Genomic DNA, 14,863 nt, shown 5'->3' with positions numbered 1-14,863 from the left:
GGAAGCTAATCAGAATGGTCTGCAAGTTGATGCATGTGAGTGTTCAAAAAGACCTGGGAAAGATTGCTTTCTTCTAGAGCTTGCTTGTAATTCCAGATTTGATGGTAGTTTCACTACTTGGAATTATGTGTACATATTAAGGACTCATTTTTGGCAGATCTCAACTTCTGAGTATTACAGAACATGCAAATTCAGACATGGAAATATGTTTTGAAAGGTGGTATCTTGATTGATATTTCCTTGACTAAAGCTACTGTAGGAAAGCAAAAAGAAGAATGATAATGATGAAGCAAAATGAATCTACAACTTTTATGGTATTCATGTGGGAAGTTGTGAGAAGAAGATGCAGCTTTAAGGAAGAAAAAAAAGGAAAAAAACCCCACCCTAGTAATGATGCACCTGATTTTTTTTTTTTCCCCAATTGTTACATAACTTGGGGTAAGGTCTGACTATGATTTTGACATATAATTTTTTCTTTTTTTATTTGAGCAACTTGGTCTAGTGGAAGGTGTCCCTGCCCATGGCAGGAGGGTTGGAACTAGATGATCTTTAAGGTCCCTTCCAACCCAAACCATTTTATGATTCCATGAATATTTTTATGGAAAGCTTAGAAAGGTTGGATAATTTTCCTTTAGTCAAGCTCTACAATTTGAACTGCATTTCTTTAGATGCTCCCTGTCCTAACACCTCCTGAGGAGGAAACAGAAGCTCTAAATAAAATAGCACATGTGTAAACATCAGGAAAGAGTGGTTAGTATGCGCGTAATAGTATTATATAGAAATAATAAGCAAGTCTGTCCACTTGAAACTCTTAAGTATTGTCAGCTTTAAGTTGCCCACAGGATTGCTCTTAGGACCATTTTGTGCTCACCTTGAATGTCCTTTAGCTAATTATAGGCCCTGTCCTGTGATCTACACTGAAGTTCGCACTGATTTTGTGATTGAACCTATTGATGTTGAGCATTTAGATTAGACCTACAAAGTGGTCTAAACCAGCTTGCAAAGTCAATGGCTTTGAAAGCCTCACAGCATTTCAGGCAAGCCTGAAATGTGTTACCAGGCTGGAGGTCTGTGTTTGCTCATGTATATCCTTTGGCCAAGTAACACTATGCAAGCTCAGAGGTTGTGTTTTTTCTAGTCTCAGCAACATAGACAGTCATTGACGAGTAGCTTTTTGTCACCAAGTCACAACTGCCAAATAGTATAAGATTTGTCGTTAACGCATGTTTCTTCTGAAAGAACATATAGCTATACTTAGAAGGCCTTTGCTCCCCTTGAAAATGCAGTTACATGTATAGAGAACATTTTTGTCTATAGCATGTATTCTGTAAGCAGTTAGGAATTATTCATCTTTTGTGCTGAGACTGAAACAATTTATCAATTTCCACTGTCAAAACATTCTGGTTTATTATATGCCCTACGTAATTTCCTTCATATCTAGTAACATATCTGTTAAGAAAGAGTAATATATAGAAAGGACTGGAGGGTTATTTTTATTGTAGTTGTGCTTAAAAGCTCCAGCCAGAACTATGGATCTGCTGTGTCACTTTCTATATCTATATGTGTGGAAAGAGACAAAACTTGAGCCTCCTATAATGTAATTACACAAGGCTTTCTTTAAGGAAAAAAAAAGTAATATTGTTTGTTTTGTAGAGAAAGTAAAGTGAAGCACAAAAAAAGAAAAAAAAAGGGATCAAATTTTCATGACCTCAACACAAGGAATTTAGATGTTTAAAAGTTTACAATTTCAGGTGCTGAACAATCAAGCCCTAAGTGTCCCCATGGCAGCAAGCTGCCTATGGATGTCTTCTCTGTATTTCACTCACCAAATGGATACTCAACAATTTTGAAGTTACAGGTTGAGGATTTTGAGTTCTGGATATTGGGAAATCTGTTCTTTGTTGATTTAACAAAGATAACATAAGAAATATTTGGTAGAGGTAGGAAGAATCTCATTGACTTTCAGCGGAGAGTTTAAGGCATCTCTTGTCTGTTTTCCCTAGGTTTTACTTGTAGTTTAAATGCATAGCATGGTCAGTAAATGGTTGGAAAATATTTGTTCAGCTTGGGAGACCTACTGGTAGAGGACCACGCCAGGACATAACCCTCATTTTATTTTAGCAGCTAGTCTATGAAGAACTGTGGCTTGGCTTCCAGCTTTGGGTCTCATTGTCCTAACTTAAAAGAAACTTTTCATATTTAAATATGATATGCCATTCTTTTTTTCAAAGTTGTTTGTCACTTACATTTAAAGTATAAGTAATGCTATTTCATCAAGCTGATCTGGTTTAGAACATTTATTTACACCTTGCCCAAATCTTACTGTTACAAAGGGAAAAAAACCCCAAACTAAAAAAACCCACCTTTGGAAATAAAAGGCATGACTTTGAATGAAATGTTTGTTAGGCCTTAGAAGTCTTTGTATTAATCTTAATTAGTCTTTGTATTAATCTCTGCCATTAAATATGTATTTTGGCACTATAGCGGGAACAACTTCCATGTCAAAATCGTAATTAGTAGTAGGAATTCTGTTGTGTTCTGTATAGACAAAGAAATGCATTACCTCCTAATAATCTTTTCTTTTCCCTGTATATTCACTCTCATGTCCTTTGCTTCTGTAGAATTTTTATCTTGCAGACTGTGAGAATCTTTTAATCACAACACCCTTGTGCAAGCAAGTTGGTTGCATCACATATTTATATATAGAGTCTGATGAAGCACAAGCTGAGTCCCTTGAGCTTCTGTCTAGTAATGTGACCCTTGGCCATCATTTCTCTTCCTTCTTATCACTTACTACTTAGAAAACATTTCCATTGGATTTGTAAGTTTTCAGAAATAGAAATAAAGTTGAAAATAGTTTTGGGGGCAAGCAATTTTGAAGATTAGAATAGTTCTAAACCCAATCATTTTCTAAACGATAATGCATTTTTGTCATCATTGCATGTTTTTCTCTCATCTTGAATATCAGTAGTCCAAAGTAAGTACAGATCGAATGCACTGTTGGTCAAGCACCTTTCAAACTACAAGTTAATTCTAGCTTCTTGTTGACAGGCAACACAAATGTCCATATTTTGAAACTTTTTGCATATAAACAACAGTGACTTGCAAGATAACTCAGTATTTACATATTCTTTAGAAACCCTGTTGCTGTTCTGCAGTTGAGAAGCTGTTTCAGTTCAAGAAATAGTTGTTTGTTTATTTTAGTAGAAAACTCACTCAAGATTCTGCAGGTTTGTTAAACTTGTTAAAATGTCTCTCACATTATAAAGAGGTAAGAGTCAAAACCAAAGATGGGAACAACATGCTTGCTTTAACTTTTTCTGTATTCCAAAGTTTTTCCTATTTACTTAAACCCAGATATTGTAGTTCATGCTCGGACTTCTGAATCTAGATATGCAGCCATGCTTTCTCTCTACACCTGCTCTGAAGTATTAAATAGAATTTAGTTCAAAAGAACTTACAACTGCTGAAACTCAAAATCTTCCCTTATTCTACCAGGTCACTTGTATTTTCACAGAACCTCAGCGACATAAAATAGATCTTCTACTTTCTAGATGACAGCTGAAGAGCTGAGTTCATACGTGCTGCAACAAGTTCAAGGCCTCTTTAGAAAAGTCTGACTGAGCCTTACCTCCTTTTCTATTCCAGAAAATGTGACTGTAAAGTGGCACTGAGCATAAAAATCAATGAAGAATGGGGAGAAAAGGTGTTTTATTTTCCAAAATGTAAATACTAGAAATTTGGTCTGAGACTTGGAAGTTAAACTTTTTTTACTTTCTTCTCTTATTGTGCTGCATGCAGTAAAATTTTACTGTGGGTAGATTCCTAAGATTCTTTGACTCACAAAGCCTGGAAAGGCACATGAATGCTTTGCCATAAAAGGTGGTCCCTCTCTTTATGATGATACGGGAATGTCAATCATGGAGGTGCTTGGATAGACTTCAACTAATAAAGTGTGAAAGGCACCACCATAAACATGTTTGTTATTAAAACCATATGGATTTAGCACCTGCTTATACTCCCATAGAAATCTTGTGCCTGAGCATAACTTGTGTGGTTGGCTCACACGGTACGCGCCTCCCAGATCTCCCACCTCCCCAGCTGCCAGGTGTGTCCTTAGTGCATCACCATGCAAGTCCTTTGAGAAAGTCACGCTTTGCTCCAAGTCACCTTGTATTTAGCATAGGGTGAAAAGCCTCTCTTCTAGCCTGGATCGGCAGTGGGTTGAGAGAAGAGTGAGACTGAGCCAGTGCTTGTGTTCTTGCCTTGAGGCTTTATTGCTTTTGGGGGCAGAGGCAGTGTGTGTACATATGAACTGCAGGGATGCTGGCTGTGGGTCTGTGGATGTTTAGGAGCTGTACATCAGGTGTCTTGTTGCTCAAGCCTGTGGTGCAGTACACAGAGCTGCTCCCAGGTGTATTCTCATTCTCTAAGCAGTAATACCTGTTCACTTTGCCCTCTGGAGTGGCTTGTGGCTTCATGGAGAACCGCAGCCACAGCGTCTCTGCTGCTTCCCTCACAGGCAAATATTTGGCTTTGTTGTTTTTTCCCAGTGGGCTCCTATAGGAATTGCTCCCTCTGGAGCACAGCGGGGAAAGGCATGCAGACTGAGCCATATCCTCAGTGGCATTGGGCTGTCTGTGGGTTGCTGAAGGCATAATTTACTGTAAGAAATAGCTCTTGTGGATGAACTAACAGATAGAGAAAGAATCAAGGGTGACTAACTTTTTTTGGTTGCCTATCATTTGGGGGATTTTTTGGTTTTCTCCCATTGCTAAACAACGTGCCAATTAGAGGAACAATTGATGTTTTTATAATAACCCATCAGAACTGAAATTGTATTACTCTAATAATCACTTTATTTTTCTATTTCACATCTTTTCCCATGCTTTCTTTTCAATTAGAGCCGAAACCCTTTAGATTTAGAATGCAGATCCTGTAGGGTAGGAGTTTATTAAATACAACACAGAAGGAGTGTATATATTCTCTTAAGGCCATTATGAGGTAACCAAATACTATAATCCCTGGTTATGTGATGGAGAAATGTAGTCACAGACTTGTCCAAAACTGTAAAGTATTTGGCATGCTACAGAGTTGGAACACAGGAGCTTTCTTGGCCCTGTGCCCCAACCACCAATAAATAAGGCTGCTTCTCATTAGAGCTTAAATACAACTTGAGCTTTTCATCTAGTACTAAGGGAGAATCTTGCCCTTGATTTAAAGATGCATTTAGTAAGCTCGTGTTCTTCTGTAACTGATTTATGTCAAGCAGATTCATCGCCTTGTGTTATGTAAGAAGGAAGTGGACATGTGAGATGCTCCATAAATTGTAATGGCAGGAAGGATACCCCTCCACTCCCAGTTCAGCCTTCATAGTGCTAGATTTGCCTTTGGAAGAATATGCTGCTTTCAGGTATGCACCAGTATGAGGTCTTCCAAACGTGTGCCATTTAAATATCAGGTTATATTCAGTCTGTTCTGTTAAAATAATGCTGTTTGGAATGCTATTCTTGCCAAACGCCCCTATTCGGAAAGGTTCTTGCTCTCTGCTGAAGCTTTGCTTTCTTCAGTTTCACTGCAGCAGGCCAAATTCTAGTTTTTCTGACACCTTATGTGCTTTGCTATATCAAGACTCTGGGTTGTTGCATAGTCAAGATGGCTTCAGGTGGCTTTGATTAATAGCATATGGAATACACACTTCCCTGTGTAGTTTGGGATACTGGCTTCAGCTGCTCAGTGTGTGTTTCAGTCCTACTGAATCTTCCTTTTGCTGTTCCTCACATTCATCTACCTTTACTTTTGTCTGTGTTCAGGGAAAAGATTTGAAGGAGGATGTTGTCTGGGAGGCCACTGTAAGTGGTCCCAATAAAAGTAATGTCTTAAGTAACCGTTACTAAATAAAGTTCCTTATCATTTTATCCAAAAAAGCTATGTGAATTCAGCAGAGGCAAAGATGGCTGCTAAATGCAAAAGCATAAGAGCTACACATAGAGGAGCATATGTCTTCTCACACAGATACCTGGAGCTACAGTGGTTTGTACCAGCTGAGATATCACCTAGCATATACTAATTTTGCAGAAGTCGAGGCTGAAATGGCAAGCTCCGGCTTTCCACCTATCTGATACAAGCAGAGTAGAACAATTCTAAATTTGGCTTGTCTTTAGCAATTGCAGTAGCAAACACCAAAATTGCTCAAAATATAGAACAGTTTTATGAGCCTGTCACAGACTTGTTATATAACTTTTATGTACTGAGAAAAGTAGTAAGCCTAAATACAACCATTCCAGGAGGTTTGATGTCACTTTTAATGTGTTAGTAAATGGTATGGTTGGATTGAAATGCAGAAATATGAATTTCAACTGCAGTTTCCAGGCTCTAAGTTTTCTGACCTCTTCCAGTATTTTTCATAGCTGAATTGTGCAGCACTTGCGATTTCTGGTAGGAACTGGAAGGATTAATTGTTCCTTTATAAGTACCTGAGATTTAAGGTGAAGATAGTTTTCTTGCCTTTTTCTGAATGTCGCTTTGAATTTCAGATTAATCTTCTAAATACTAAGGGCTTTAGGAGGTCATGATGTGATATAAATGTTTTTACCTATTGTGACTCTAACTCCTAGCCCCTTATATTTCTATTACCTTAATGGACATGCAAAAATTAATACAGATAAATGATCAGATTAAAAGCGAGTGCATCTGCTGAACCCTATATATAGTCATAGAAGACATAACCCTATACTCAACGTGACCTGGCAATGGGCATTTGCTACCCAGAAAGCCAACCGTAGCCTGGGCTGCATCAAAAGAAGTGTGGCTAGCAGGTCAAGGGATGTGATTCTCCCCCTCTACTCCACTCTCGTGAGACCCCACTTGGAGTCCTGCGTTCAGCTCTGGACCCCCTCAACATAAGAAGGGCATGGACCTGCTTGAGCGAGTCCAGAGGAGGGCCATGAAGACGATCAGAGGTTTGGAGCCCCTCTCCTATGAGGAAAGGCTGAGAGAATTGGGGTTGTTGAGCCTGGAGAAGAGAAAGCTTTGGGGAGACCTTATAGCAGCCTTCCAGTACCTAAAGGGGGCCTACAAGAAAGCCAGAGATGGACTTTTTACAAGGGCATGTAGTGAGTGATAGGACAAGGGGTAATGGCTTTAAACTGAAAGAGGGTAGATTTAGATTAGATGTAAGGAAGAAGTTTATTCTTCACTGTGAAGGTGGTGAGACAGCAGAACAGATTGCCCAGAGAAGTTGTGGATGCCCATCCCTGGAAGTGTTCAAGGCCAGGTTGGATGGGGCTTTGAGCAGCCTGGTCTAGTGGAAGGTATCCCCATGTTGGAAACTACATGATCTTTAAGGTCCCTTCCAACCCAAACCATTCTATGATTATATTTAGCCGTAGGAGTGAGCATATTGGAACATTGCAAAATATTTTTTTTTATGTCCCCTTTAGTTGCTGGTAGTATTGCAACTCTCCATTACTATTGCCTGTAGTGTCTCGTAATTAGTGTTGAAAAGATGCTGGTAAGTACTTGTTACATCTCTAAATGATGTGTTGCTCTGCGTTTACTGATGTTCCACGATTTCAGTCTGCAAATACTTAGGGTTTCCAGTAGAGGTCAGGATGACATTGTCAGATATTTTGTAAACGTGTTGACCTGAATAGGAACCTTCCAACACTTACCTTATAATCAGAGACAAAACGTTTGGGTGGGTTTTGTTTGTTTTACTTTTTATTATGCAGATAAAGCATTGTATAATTATTTTTGTTCCCCCTGGATTTCATCAGCAACTTTGTAAAGTTTGACAAATATGTTGAATTTCTTGAGAAACTGAAGGTTGGGAACAGAGGGAAAAACAGTGGGAATGAGATGACCCTGAAGAATTAATGTTGCTATTGAGGTAAAGGTCTGTTTACGCTGCATGTGTTAGGACTAGTGGGCCTGGGAAATCTATTTAGAATTGTTTTAATTCTTTATATTGAATGTGTGTATGTAAGTGTACATGGACATACACATCTATACGTATGCATAGCACACACACATACCTACACACAGACATACATATATTCATGTGCATGCATATATTTTTATCTAAGACTGTGCTACACATACACAGTAGTAATACTCAAGCAGCCATCGCTTTGGCCACTCATTTCTGCTGTGTCATTGTAGCTGCTGTGTCTTGGCTTAAGTAAAAGAACAGATCTGGCTGAAAAAGTAACGCTATGTAAGCAGGAGAAAAAAAAAGTTTGTGGGTTGGTTTTTTTTTCTTTTTTTTTTTTTCAGCCACACCTATTACTTGATCAGTTTTGCAGCGTAACCATGCAAATAAACATACCAACTACAACGCACTAAGCTGCTGAGGGTACAAGGACTACCTAGGCTGTCATGGTGATCGAAAAAAGCTTCTTCTAGACTCTGGAACATAGTTTTCTGACTGCGGTAGATTTTCTGGTAGGTTCTATAATGCAGAACCACAAAGGACGTGTAGCCTTGTGTGCTGGTGCTCTCACCTACTGCCGTGATTTTGCTAGTGCACGTAAATGGGCAGATCGCAGAAGGGCTCTCTTCATTTGGTTTGCGCAGTCAGCTGGTGGCTGACATTGGAGTATATGGTTCTATTTTCAGGCTTACTTTGCATTAAGTTCTCAAATACACCCACACATGTGCTCGTGCATGCATGGTACACACAGGAAGTTATCCGTGGTGTATTACATGCCTTCTTGTGATTACAAAATTGTGGCATTCAGGCTCCATGTTCTTAGTGGCACACTGATTAGTGGCACATCAGCAATTTACATTTATATATACTCAAAGCTGTTTTGCAACAATGTGTGTTGTTCCTCTCTGGATGTGTGTATGACTCAACTCTTGCAACCAGACTTTCAGTGAGCATCAACTCCTGGCACACTCATGTCATCACTCTATTCAGAGATGCTTCAGCATCTGCGTTCAAAAAGAGCTGTAGCAGCCTGTTGTTTACTGCCCCTTAGACTAGCTACAAAATAGCTTACTCCAGTTGCGGTAGGAACTGACTACAAAATGCATGTAAAATTCGGGTCCCAAAATGCAACTTGGTTGCCTGGAAGAAGGAGATGATGTTCACTATCTCTGAGTATATAAAGCATTGTGAAGGAAGATAAATAACTGAGGGTGAGGTGCAATAAGATGAAAATGAAATAAAATCCGCTTTTCTTAATGTCTGTTCTAAATTATCTTGACAATAAAGGTTTTATCAGACCATGGTGTACTTTCCAAGGGGAAGTGGTGAAAGTTCATATTGCTGGTGACATTAATAGCTTGACTGGAAAAACCACTTTGAATGCTTATAGGGAATGAATCCAAAATTTCAGTGAGACATACGAGGTAGCTCAGCTGGTCTTTTTTGATCTATTTAGTGTGACAAACTAAAATTAAATATCATGCTTTATCTCTCCTGTTTTAGGAATTATTTTACATCCACATAGATGTTTCATCTTTTTATTGCAAACAAGGATACTATGAAATCAAGCAGTTCTGGACCAAGATGGCTGCAAATGAAGTAAAGCAATATTCTCTCATATTATATGCTCTGTAATTTATCATAGTAGGCAAGGATAGTTTACCAATGACAAGGTCACCTTGCATTTTAGGAGGTTAGGTTTTCTTACCAAAAAGGGTGTCTCTTTCCTCATAGTGATTCTTATAATTTAAGAAGTCCGCCTAACTAGGTGATGAATGCATACTTACTTTCACAGAAATCCTGAGAGAAGTCTATCAGTATATTGGACATGAGATACAATTATTGGGTAAAGAAGGTATTTCTCTCAAACTCAGGGATGTTCAGCCCATTAAGATCAAGCTCCTTCTTCTGAGCTGAGAACTGTCTTGGGTGCTTGAAATTCAGGTTTGTCGTCTTCACTAATCAACCATTTAAAAAAGTTATTCTGTAGCAGAGGTACATGGCAGACTTTGTTTATTTTACTTCAGTGCATTTTTAAGAGAAGAGATAATATTGGTAGACAGTGCAGTGGCACTTGGGTTTCTTGGGCTTTATAAAGAATTCTACTTGAGACGTCTTTGGTGGTTTTAGCCCAGTCCTTTTTTAGGTCTTTTCTGTCTCTGCCTGGCATTTACACCCAGTGTAGGAATAAAAAGCACTGTCAGGTTCTGCCAACTTTTATTCTGTTGGGCTTAAGCAAGCTGTGTTCCTGCAGAGGCCTCCTAGAAGACAGTCCCACAACTCCCCTGCTTCCCCTCGTAGCCATTTTCTGTCACTGGCCCAACTTTAACTCATCTTTCCCATAAATGGCAGACTTCCAGATGGTCTTGCACAATGGCACTCACCCTGTCTTACACCAGACCCAGACAGCTCTGAGCAAGGCAACGCTGATGGTTACCAGTGCTGTACTCACAGATACAGATATTCGAGTCCTCCTTGCATTTATTTTCCTGACTAGCTGCCTTCTGCTATGCCTAGAGTACGTAGCCTTTCATCTAACTATAAAGCTATCAACCAAGCTTCACCAGTGGAAGGTCCTGATCTCTTATACTACTCCAGCTAAAACATTTTCCATTATAACTGATATCACATACCTCTCTGCAGCATCAAGCAGACCAGTGAGGAGGAAGGATATCCATTTCATCTTTGCCAACTTCTAATCTTGCCAGCCAAACTCTCCTGTCTTCTTGAGTTTTATTATGTCTATAACATCTACTTTGTCAAAAACAATAAGAAAGGTTGGTGGGGGTGGTTTTTGTTGTTCTTTGTGGGTTTTTTTGGTCCTTTTATGCTGGTAGGTAGAAAACAGCTCATTCTAGCTCATCATTTGGAATGTGTAAAAAGGATAAAGTCAAAGCATATATCTTCCTTCCTGGAAGGCATTAAAGAAATAAAGCACAAGAATATTTGTGAAAGACTCTTCCTTCATTCTGGAAAAAAAATACCCACTTATTTCCGCAATATATAAAGTACCTGTTGTCCAGGGTAGTGTTTTAGGAATGTGCTGTCCTGAGGAAACAGCTTGTCATAACTATAGTTATTGTAGTTACTGCTAAGTAGTAACTCAGCACTGTTTGGCTTCCAATTTAAATGCAAAGATCTGATTTATATTTGATTTTTATTGCATATGCATTGCGGGCTTACTTCACTTTTTCTGATTCCTTTGCAGAGAGGTAAGAATTTTACATTCTTATTAGTAGTAGTTTGTTGCTCTAAATTAAACTTGAAACTGGCACAGAGCATCAAGGGAACAGGCTCAGCTCCTGTCCTGTTTTCCTTTTTGCCCAGATCTCTTATCTGTAATTTGGAACATGACCTTTTATATTCCAGATCCACAAAGTGCTCACCTTTCTGACCTCTGATGTCCAAATAGCATCCACTGAAGTACCTCTAAAGACAGGTTTTTCTGTTTCTCAAATAACGTAGTGAATACATCAAACAGTAGTCTCTTCTTATGTGCAGCCTGCTTTCAAATTTAATTCATTTAATACATCAATTATTTAATAACCAAAAAATTATACGTAAGTGTCACCATTTTGATAACAAGAATATAGCATTTATCACTATTCCCAGGTCATGATCTGGACAACAAATATAACTGTGTGTCCTAAATTTTAAATGTTTAACTGAGCATATTTTTGTGGGAAATCTTAGGAGTATAAAAAAAAAGATTAAATTCTGTTGTTTTAATATGTGTTGAGCTCTGTCCTATTGTGTTTACTGTTGTCCCATTCCATATGCTCCTTATTTATGTGCACCTGCCTCCCAATTAAATCTTCATTAACATGCACATCTGTAGAAGCTCTACTTGCTTTCATCCTACTTGAAGCATTAGATGTTTTACACCATATATGTTTCTAGCTTACATTTCTTCTGAACTTCCAAAAGAAGCAGAGAGAGATGAAAAACCCAGAAGCAAAAAAAACCCCAATGTTAACAAAACTTTGGGACTCACAAGTCTTGCTAAATTTTGCTCTGGCTTTTGTTTTATTTGTATTCATTTCTGATTTCTTTGTATTCACTGCAAATGTAAATGTGTATGACAATTTTCATTATACAACTTGGGACTGACGGACGAGTGTCTGGAATAGTTGATGTTCTTCCCAGAAGGCTCTTATTCAGTAAGAGAACCTCCTCAAAAGTGTCTAAATTGTGGGACTGATTACAATGGGAAACAAGTGATCCACTTCACTGCAGTGCTTAATGAAAATAAATTTATCCCTGCTGCCATTAACACCTTAGGTAAACCACGTGCTGTACATATGTTGTGTGCATGTTCAGCTGAACTTGTGTTGAAAATCTGACTGCTTAAGAAGATGTAACAAATGCCCACTGGTATAATGATTGGTCTCTGTTCAGTACTAAAAGTGCAGAACTAATGCCTAGAATACAGAAGCTGAATTACTTGTTACTCCTAAGGAAAAAAAAAAAAAAAGAAATATAACCATCACTTCGGGTCACCACTGAGGTCACTGACAGCACAGCATGCGGGATTCAAGTATAGCAGCATGACTGCAACTAGCTCATGGCTGTGAAAGAGATCTTTAGTCCGCATTGCTGCTATATGCTTAAATTGGAAGAAGCAAGAATATGTTCTTTTCTTTTATTTATTTTTTTTGAAAAGAAAAGTAAAAGAAAACTTTAAAAATGAAATTTGAAAAGGATCCCTTATAAATAAACATTACTGTCAGTCCTGCTGTATACTGTTCCATGAAGATGATGTCTGTTAAATTAGTAAAATCAAGGGTGAGTGGGTTGGTGGGGAGACCCCTCTGCAATCCATGCACTGCTTGCTTTAATAATTAGATATGGTCCTGTTGTCAAATTGTAGCCCAGCTTTTATCATTCTTAGCAGACAGAGCAGAACAACACTCTGGCACTTGACCTACCCATAAAAACTTGAACAGGAAACAGCAATATATTATCCACTCAAAAGGTCCTTGAGAAAAGCATTACACTTGATTCCTTATAGGAATTGCATGCTACTTCAGGGGAAAGTGAGGGCTCTTTCAAAACATGGGCTTTGTATTGTTAGCTTTTTTTATTATTATTTTTTACAATTAAATGTCTCAATGGTAGCTTGAAAGATAATTTTTTTGTATATAGCAGAGCTGAGAGAGGCTTCAAAATTGTTTCCAGTTTTATTCCTTTTAATCAACATAGAAATCAACTTACAGTATACACATACGCACCCAAACAGTGTCTCAAACAAACCAACCAACCAACCAGCCCTCATAGTCCTCCAGAGCCGGTCCTGGCTTCTTTCAAATGGGGAGCCTGATTCTTCTTGTTCTGCTTTACATGGAAGCCTTCACCCTTCCACAGTGAAATTAGAGTTTGACCCCAAATCCCCTACCTCAGTTGGAACATCCCTGCTAACTTGATGCCTGGGCATTGAAAGGGGCATGAGGTGAAAAAACTGATCCAGTTTCTCTGGAAATTTCTTCCCTCGGTCTCTGAGGGAAGTGGAAGAGTGTTTCAGTTCTCTTTCTAGCCTGAAAGAATAGACTGATTCTGGTTTTATTTTTGCAACATATATACAGGCTCTGGCAATGCAATCAGTTCCACAGACATTTGCTTTAATCTCTGGCTGTTCCCATGAAGTGAATTAGAGAATTAAGGGCATAATTTGTAGTGGTTTTAGTCACACAGTAGAGTAAGTTGTCTTTTCATGTGTGTACAATAATTTAATTTTCCATGTTCATTTCAGTGCCCTGAATGAATCTATACTAATCTGTGAGGAAAAAGAAAATCTTTAATATTTACCAAGAATAGCTTGAGAGAAAAAAGTATTATACATACTACTATCACACTTCTCACCTTTAATAAATAAAAATGATTAGTAGTTAAATACAGCAGGGTTTGTTTTTTTTTATTTTCACTCATAGAGTTTTTGTTTCCAGCTCTGCTTGTTTCTAACTAGATTAAGAAATTTGGGGGGGGGGACACGGGACCACAAACCTTTTTCTTTTTTTAAGGTTTATTTTCAATGAGATTAAACTTAACTCATTTTTTCCACTTCTTAGAAGCCAAACTCCTAGATTTTTGGCTGGTTAGACAAGTCAGTTTTACTGGAATTATTCTCTTGGCTTGCTGAAGATACATGTATTTAAATATCAGGGCAGTGATTGCTCAAAGCCAGAAATTCTATGAGATATTTTCCAATTTGACAGGAAAGTTGTTGTTCAGAAATAAACAGTATGCTACATGAAGACCATATTGATAATGTTCTTTCTAACAGATCTTAGTCTTACAGCTGGTCTGAGTTCAAATGTTGCAAACTTGGATGCCTGGGTGACTTAAACTTTAATTTTGTCTTAGAGAGATACAGAAACCAATACCTCCATTTGGTTGCACTTTCCCCCCACACTTTAGCCTCCCCAAAAGCATTTAAAATAACTAATGCAGAAAGGTGCTTGGGACCAGGTTAACAGTGTAGTGCCTGAAAATATCTGGATTAATTGATTCATTTCTTCAATGTTATGATTTCTTACATGGCACACATTAAAGGTGTATTGATGACAATGAGGCCCATACTCTAGTGAGCTTTGAATCATCTCAGGTCTTCAGCTGGCAATGTGGTCCATCTTCTGACCCGTCCTTGCAGACCAGATGAAAACAGATACTCGTCACCGCTTGCATGAATTTGTCTATTTTGCACAGGGGCAAGAGTGCAGTGCTGACTGTATATAAGGTAGTCTATGGTTGCCATTTGCATCCCTTAGTGAGCAGTCTCGTCCCAGCCATATTCCTGCTGAAATTTGCTGGTAAGGCTATCTCAGTACGCTGGAATATTGCATTTATGTGCTTTACTGCTCGATCTTTCCACTTTTTCATAAGCAGAATATTGTGAACAGCTTGAATGCCTTGAAATTTTGGTAATTTGTATAG

The sequence above is a fragment of the Buteo buteo genome, chromosome 8, assembly GCF_964188355.1.
Source record: "Buteo buteo chromosome 8, bButBut1.hap1.1, whole genome shotgun sequence".
NCBI classification, from domain to species: Eukaryota; Metazoa; Chordata; class Aves; order Accipitriformes; family Accipitridae; genus Buteo; species Buteo buteo.
The sequence above is the reverse complement of the archived record's forward strand: the minus strand, read 5'-3'. Positions refer to the sequence as shown.